The sequence below is a fragment of the Chlorocebus sabaeus genome, chromosome 19, assembly GCF_047675955.1.
Source record: "Chlorocebus sabaeus isolate Y175 chromosome 19, mChlSab1.0.hap1, whole genome shotgun sequence".
Classification (NCBI taxonomy): Eukaryota; Metazoa; Chordata; class Mammalia; order Primates; family Cercopithecidae; genus Chlorocebus; species Chlorocebus sabaeus.
In genome coordinates this window covers 15335302-15343594 of record NC_132922.1, presented here as the reverse complement: position 1 = coordinate 15343594, position 8293 = coordinate 15335302, and the positions used below count along the sequence as shown (strand labels likewise).

Sequence of the window (8293 nt, the reverse complement as noted above, 5' to 3'; positions counted from 1 at the left end):
TGCAGCGACCCAGCCCCAGTATGAGGAGGCCTGGACTGAGTCCATGACCATGGAGGTGAGTTACAGTGGGTGGATTAGAGGCGTGCTCAAGGCATAGCTTCTTTGTACTTAAGTGATGGAGTAGGCGTGGGGGCAGGGATGTCTCCTCTCTGGAGATGGTGCCTCACCTCCTGGAACTTCCCCCAGGTATCACCCTCTGGCTCTCACACCCCCAGGTTTTGCACAGGCTGGACGTCCCTAGCTTTCAGGGCCATGTGAAGATGTTATAACTCTTAGCAACTTCCAAGCCGGGAAGTGTGTGGTCAGATGTAGCTGTTAGAAATACCAGCTCCAGGCTGGGTGCAGTGGCTCCTGCCTGTAATCTCAGCACTTCGGGAGGCCGAGGTGGGCGGATCACGAGGTCAAGAGATTGAGACCATCCTGGTCAACATGGTGAAACCCCATCTCTACTAAAAATACAAAAATTAGCCAGGCGTGGTGGTGCGGACCTGTAATCCCAGTTACTCGGGAGGCTGAGGCAGGAGAATCACTTGAACCTGGGAGGCGGAGATTGCAGTGAGCTGAGATCGCGCCATTGCACTCCAGCCTGGGTGACAAGAGCAAAACTGTGTCTAAAAATAAAAAAAAGAAAAGAAAAGAAATACCAGCTCCAGGGAAGGCTCAGCAGTGGGGAGATGCTGAGGGTCAGGTGGGAGTGGAGTGGGGATATGAGACTGGGTGCTGGGCCTCAGAAGGAGCCACGGTTTCCTCAGAGGATCCTTCCCAGACCCACTCACCCCCAAAGTATGCCAAGTTTCTCACTAATAATCATCCCACTCTGGAGTTTATCTTTATTTCATGGACTGCAATTTACAGTTTTATATTCATATGCATGGTTATTTGATTAATGTCTATATCTCACTCTAAATTACAAGCTCCACGAACATAGAGACATGATGATGATATCATGATATCACTGGGATACCATTTTATCCCTAGCATCTAGGACAGTCCCTGGCACATAGTAGGTGCTCAATAAATGTTGAAAGAGTGAATGCATGATCCTGGCTGGAGTTTCAGCAGCACTTGGATGATTGGATGTAAGAATAGTTGGAAAGAGGTGCCAATTTGTAGAGCTCAGAGGTCAAGTTTAGCAGTTTAGATAGTTGTCCTAACTCCTCAGCACCCACTTTGCGGGATATCCACACAAAAATGATTTTTAGGATTTCTAAAATAGTTAACAGGCTGAAAAAGGCCCTCAGGTGTCCCAGAGGAGAGCTGGCAGGGCTCAGGGGTTGCCCATTTTTCTGAATTACTCATCCATCTCGTCCACTCTCTATGGGCACAGGGAACTGACGTGCAGCCCTGGCTGTTTGGAAACGGCCTGGATCTCAACCACGTACCAAATAAAAGCTGGAACAAAATGTACCACATTTTCAACCCTGAACGTATCTCAAACGTTTTCTGTAGTAGGTATGATTTTTGATTTCTATTAAACTACAAAGTGAACGAGCTTTCCTCTTGAACTCCTGGTGAGCCAGTTGAAACTAGAAGCCTGGCCCGGCACGGTGGCTCATGCCTGTAATCCCAGCACTTTGGGAGGCCGAGGAGGGCGGATCACCTGAGGGCAAGAATTTGAGACTAACCTGAGTAACATGGGGAAACCCCATCTCTACTAAAAATACAAAAACAAACAAACAAACAAAAAACCCACAAAAATTAGCGGGGCGTGATGGTGCATGCCTGCAGTCCCAGCTAGTCGGGAGGCTGAGGCGGGAGAATCTTTGAACGCGGGAGAATCTTTGAACCCGGGAGGTGGAGACTGTAGTGAGCCAAGGTCGCACCATTGCACTCCAGCCTGGGCGACAGAGTGAGACTCAGTCTCAAAAAGCAAACAAACAAACGAACAATAGCTAGAAGCCTGAGTAATGGAGACAGAGCAGATCCAGAGCTGAGCCAGACTGGAATCTGCACACCAGCTTCACTATGGGAGGCTTTGGAGCCCCTTCAAAGTCACTTTGCTCTGTGCATCTCAGTTTTCTTATCTGTCAAGAGAGGCAATTCATCTCTGCCTATTCAGCTTGCAGCTTTGTGGTGGGGACGTTGCGTGTGAACCTGTATTGGACACTGACTGGCACCAGATAGATCGTAGGAGGTGCGGCTTCACTAGTCAAACCATGTGGTTTTCAAAAGCTAGAAAATGGAAGCATCCATATCTCTTTCCAACCATTTTATTCCCCAGAGACACCGTCTCCCTGTGTCACCCAGGCTGGAGTGGGTGGCACGATCACTGCTCACTGTAGCCTCGACCACTGGAGCTCAAGCCATCCTCCCACCTTGGCCTCCCAAGTAGCTGGGACCACAGGTGTGTGCCACCCCATCTGGCTAATTATTTTTATTTTTGCAGAGACAGGGTCTCACTATGTGGCCTAGGCTGGTCGAAAACTCCTGGCCTCAAGCCATCCTCCCACCTCAGCCTCCCACGGTATTGGGATTACAGGCGTGAGCTACCATGCCCAGCCTTATCTTTCCAACCTTTGTGGATGCATGTGAATAAATTACTGTTTTTTCTTCTGCTTGGACTTCATTCCCTGCATTTCCCAGTTCACTGAGAGAATTTGTTATGCTCCACCCCTTTTTCCATAGGCTTCGTCATAAGCCCGTGGCCAATGGGCTGGCTGCCTACGTATAGAGCACCCGCCACTTACCCAATCAGCTGCAACTGAGGGTTTACATGACATTCCGGCAGCCAAGCTTTCTAACAGGCTTTAGAAGAGTCCCCGGCAGGTGCTGTTCTGATGTTCGTTTTATAAATGAGAAAACTGAGGCACAGAGAGGTAACTTAGCCAATGACATGGAGGCAGTAAAACGCAGAATTGTGATTCAAACCTTGGGCTTTAAATCGTTTCGTTCCACTGTCTTGCTCATCTCTGTCTCTCCAGGGCTAAGCAAAGTGCCTGGCATAGTAAGCACTGTTTGCCAAATGAGAGTTTGAGAATAATAACACTTACTTTACGGGCTTATTATGAAAATTAAATAAGTTAATATGAGTGAAAGCACCTGGCGCAGACCCTGGGGTTGAGAGGTGGTGAATAAATACTGGTTTAATTCATTCATGAATTCATCCTCCTTTATGGCTTGGAGCCATGGCTCCTGGCGAACATGGAAAGAAGGCAAAACCTGTCTTCTCTCTCTGAGCCCGACATTCTGCAGACTCTTGCCTTTAGAAAGCTGGTGCTCTTTCTTTCTCTCTGCTTATGCAGAGAATCTGCAGCACCTCTTTGCCAGGGGGACTTAATGGTTAAGGTAAGCCCCTCTCTGACCTGCCTCTCCAGACCCATCTGTCTCCTCTCCTACACAAGCCTTCCCTAGCTCCGCACTCACACACCAGCCATCGTGGGCTGCCCAGAACTCACCCTGGGTTTTCCCTGTCTTGTTTTTGTTCACACCCATTCTTGCTCCTAGTAGGCTCCCTGTCCAGTTTTCAAAGCTCAGCTCGAAGGGAACTCTTCCGTAGAGGCTTTTATTCCAGCCAGAAATCATCACTCCCAGTCGCTGCCCGCCCTCACTGTTACTTTATCTGCACCTCTGTTAAGGTACTGAGGGTGCCACGGGTTGGCCTAAAAAGCACATGGATGGTGGAGTTTGCACGCGCAGCTCAGCAGATCCACACTGGCTGTGTTTGGGGTGAAGTCATTTCACCAGTCCCTGAGCCTACATTTCACCTATGGAAGAATTGAGTTAAATAACACTCACTTTGGCCGGGCGCGGTGGCTCACGCCTGTAATCCCAGCACTTTGGGAGGCCGAGGCGGGCGGATCACGAGGTCAGGAGATCGAGACCTTCCTGCTAACACGGTGAAACCCCGTCCCTACTAAAAACACAAACAATTAGTCAGGCATGATGGTGCATACCTGTAATCCCAGCTACTCGGGAGGCTGAGGCAGGAGAACCACTTGAACCCAGGAGGCGGAGGTTGCAGTGAGCCAAGATGGTGCCACTGCACTCCAGGAAATTGGCTGAGCGTGGTTCACGTCTGTATTTACAATTCCAGCACTTTGGGAGGTTGAGGCAGGTGGATCACTTGAGGTCAGGAGTTTGAGACCAGCCTGGACAACATGGCGAAACCCAGCCTCTACTGAAAATGCAAAATAAGTAAGTAAGTAAGTAAATAAATAAATAAATAAATAACTCTCACTTCATAGGGCTGTTGTGAGGATTAAATTAAATTAGAACAAGTAATGAATATTCACTCTTTTGCATTTCCCGAGCCCAATATTGCACTATAGAATGTCAGAACTGAAAGGGACTCCAGGAATATCAGTCAGATCCAGTGTTTCCCAAACGTTTAAAAGGCTAAGCAAAACCATTTTTTTTCAGTGGGGTGGAGGTACTGTTCTGTGGGAGACAGGACTTAGAACTCTGCCCATTTAGCTCCTCCACCATCCCCTTTCTCAAAGGCTCTTCCTCCCAATAAGACATCTAGTCTTGTGTTAGCCAGAGTAATTAGGCAAGAAAAAGAAATAAAGAGCATCAAAATTGGCAAGAAAGAAGTCAAATTGTCCTTGTTTACAGATGACATGACTTTATATAGAAAACCCTAAAAGTTGCATCAAAAAACTCTTAGAACTGAGAAGCAAATACAGTAAAATTGCAGGATACAAACCCAGCATATAAACACCAGTTGTGTTTCTATACACCAACAATGAAATAGCCAAAAAGGAAATTGAGGAAGCAATCTCACCTATAATAACTGTTAATACAAAAAACCTAAAATACCTAAGAATAAAAGTAACCAAGGAGGTGAAAGATCTTTACAAGGAAAATGATAAAACACCGATGAAAGAAATTGAAGAGGTCACAAAAAATGGAAAGATGTCACATATTCATGAGTTGGAAGAATTAATATTGTGAAAATGGTCATACTACCAACAGAGATCTACAGATTCAATTGTAATCCTTATCAAAATACCAATGAAGGCCGGGTGCAGTGGCTCACGCCTGTAATCCCAGCACTTTGGGAGGCTGAGGCAGGTGGATCATGAGGTCTGAAGATCGAGACCATCCTGGCTAACATGGTGAAACCCCAACTCTACTAAAAATACAAAAAATTAGCCGGACGTGGTGGCGGTCGCATGTAGTCCCAGCTATTCGGGAGGCTGAGGCAGGACAATGGCGTGAACCCGGGAGGCAGAGCTTGCAGTGAGCCGAGATCGTGCCACTGCACTCCAGCCTAGGTGACAGAGCCAGACTCCTTCTCAAAACAACAACAACAACAACAACAACAACAAAACCAATGAAATTCTTCACAGAAATATATATATATATAAAAAACTAGAATTCTTATGGGGGTCCCAAATAGACAAAGCAATCCTGAGCAAAAAGAACAAGCTGGAATCACCTCACTACCTGACTTCAAAATATTCTGCAAAGACATCTTAACCGAAATAACCATGGTACTGGCATAAAAACAGATATATAGATCAATGGAACAGAATGGAAAACCCAGAAATAAATCCATGTATTTATAGCCAACTGATTTTCTTTCTTTCATTTTTGTTATCTTAGAAATTCTCAGTATGGTTTATTAGTGGCAATGTAAATCGATGATAATCATAAACCAAATTAAACAAATCCACCTCGTGAATAAATTCTTTCTTTTTCTGTTTTTTTTTTTTGGGGGGGGGATGGAGTCCCACTCTGTTGCCCAGGCTGGAGTGCAGTGGTGTGATCTCAGCAGCCCACTGCAACCCCCACCTCCCGGGTTCAAGTGATTCTCGTGCGTCAGCCTCCTGAGTAGCTGGGACCATAGGCACCTGCCACCATGCCCGGCTAAGTTTTGTATTTTTAGTAGAGATGAGGTTTCACCCTCTTGGCCAGGGTGGTCTTGAACTCCTGACCTCAAATGATCTGCCCACCTTGGCCTCTCAAAGTGCTGGGATTACAGGCACGAGCCCCTGTACCCAGTCTTAATGAACAAATTCTTAACTACTATTGATTGCTTATAGTATATCCAGCAGATATGTTTTAAAAGTCAACAATATTAATTCCCTTTGTAGATTGTTTAAAAAAACTGTTTTGAGTCAATCTCCTTTAATACTTGAAAGTACAAATATAAATTAAATCATATCCAAAAGATTGGATCTTATTTAATGGCCGGGCACAGTGACTCACACCTGTAATCCCAGCACTTTGGGAGGCCAAGGCAGGTGGATCATGAGGTCAGGAGTTTGAGACCAGCTTGACCAACATGGGGAAACCCCGTCTCTACTAAAAATACAAAAATTAGCTGGGCATGGTGGCATGTGCCTGTAATCCCAGCTACTCAGGAGGCTGAGGCAGGAGAATCACTTGAACCCAGGAGGCAGAGATTGCAGTGAGCCGAGATCACGCCATTGCATGCCAGCCTGGGTGACAGGGCGAGACTCCATCTCAAAAAAAAAAAAAAAGGTAACACATACAACAAAAAAGACTATAAAACAAAGAGAACTTTAAAAACATTGCTCAATTTACTTTGTACTTTTTTATACAAAATATTTTAAAATAGTACATATTGTTCGGATCATACATGAAAGTTCACATCCAGACGTCTTTTCTATCAAATTCTTATCCTTTCTTCATTGTCAAAATCTTAATTTTCATTCCTGGCTGGATTGTTCTTCCTTGGCAATTTTTTCTGTTACCCCACTAAAATATTTCTCACAGAAGGAATTGTGACCTTGGTATGGCAAAAAATGATCACTTTGCAGATGTGCATACCATTTGAAGAAAATGGTATTCTCCACAGGGTAATTTCTAAGAGAACTGTACAGCTCCTTGGGAGATTGTCTATGATCCCATAGTTCACACATAGACTGTCCTGGTTCTCAAATTTCTTCACCATTTCCATTGTGATCAAACGCCTTGATGTGCGACTGGAAAATTTCTGCTCGCAGTTGCTAACGAGTTTCAGGCAAGGATGCCAGGGCACGATCTCTTCAGTGTATTCTGGTGTATACGCTAGTAACCAATAGACTAGTATTCCACCTAACACAAGGGTCTCAGCTGAGAAGTTTAACAAGTCAAAAGACGTATCACTTGGATGATAACTCAAGGAAACAGGAATGTGGCTTTCTGGACGTTTTTCTAATCTCTGTTGGTATTTCCTTTGGTGAACCTGTTCTTCTCGCAGATTCTCTGATACCATATGGAGGATCAGTAATGATTACATCAAAATATGTACCTTTTCTCCAGAAAGATTTAGATGCATCTGAAACCAGGACATCATGGTAATACTTCTCTAAACCCTATTGACGAAGATTGGCCCTAATGTTTTCATCTGGTCCTCTCCATGGCTGTTTTTTCCTACTGGCTGTTCCCAAGCCTTGAACTGTGTTGTGATCTATGTCTGTCCCATAAACATATGCACCAAAATGAGCAGATGCTATCAGGAGGTCTTCTAGAAGAACTAGTTGTCAAGAGGAATAGGAAAGCTTTCCTTTGCTTTCTCAGACAGAACATTATCCATTTGGTTGGAGTGAGTTTCGAGAAGACCCAACTTACAGTCCACTGCTGTTTCAACAAATGGACCAAAGACAATATCATTTTCTTTCACTTTCCATGGTTAACCATGATGAATGACAAACCAGCATCCATACTTGTATTTCCAACAAAGTGCCTCTTTTTGACACTGTATGACTCAATAAGCGCTCTCCGTCCATCTGAAATCCATCTACCAAAATAAATATCATGTGGCTTCTCAGGAAGGCAGTTTCGGTCCAAACCATAATAATATATGTTGTGGTTTCTTTAAGTTCACTTTTTCTTCAAATGGCAGACATTCAAGTGCATCTGTTCGCTTGATTTTTCCCTTCTTGTGTCAATGTTTTATTAAAAGTGTGAATCTTTATTTTATCCATAGAGTCTGAATGTAGAAATGGAACCGTCTTCTCCACAGGGTAATTTTTAAGAGAACTGTACAGCTCCTCGGGAGATTGTCCATGATCCCACAGGTCACACATAGACTGTCCATTTCATTAAATTTCTTGCAATATCTTCAGAGGGAATGCTAAGAATTTAAAATAGTGACTTTCCAGATTTCTTGACTGCTGGCAAACTGACCTCCAAAAAACGAAAGCAAAGACTTTATTTCCTGAGGCATTTAAGCTTCAACATCAGACAATTACAATTCAGGGGTTAGCAGGCGCAACTCCAGGTGCTCCTGGATCATGAGCAGCAGATACCTGTTTACGGTGCATGGCAGCACCGTTGCAGTTGCCTACCGTGCACCTTCGTGGCTCGCACGAGTTCCCACCTCTTTCTCCCTCCCAGAGCA

The 8293-nt window shown here is 44.8% G+C and overlaps 1 pseudogene; it reads right to left on the bottom strand.

Moving 5' to 3' along the window:
• Nucleotides 1-6617: 6617 nt before the first annotated feature.
• On the bottom strand, nucleotides 6618-7614 carry LOC103223232 (tRNA (guanine(10)-N(2))-methyltransferase homolog; annotated as a pseudogene).
• Nucleotides 7615-8293: the final 679 nt, after the last annotated feature.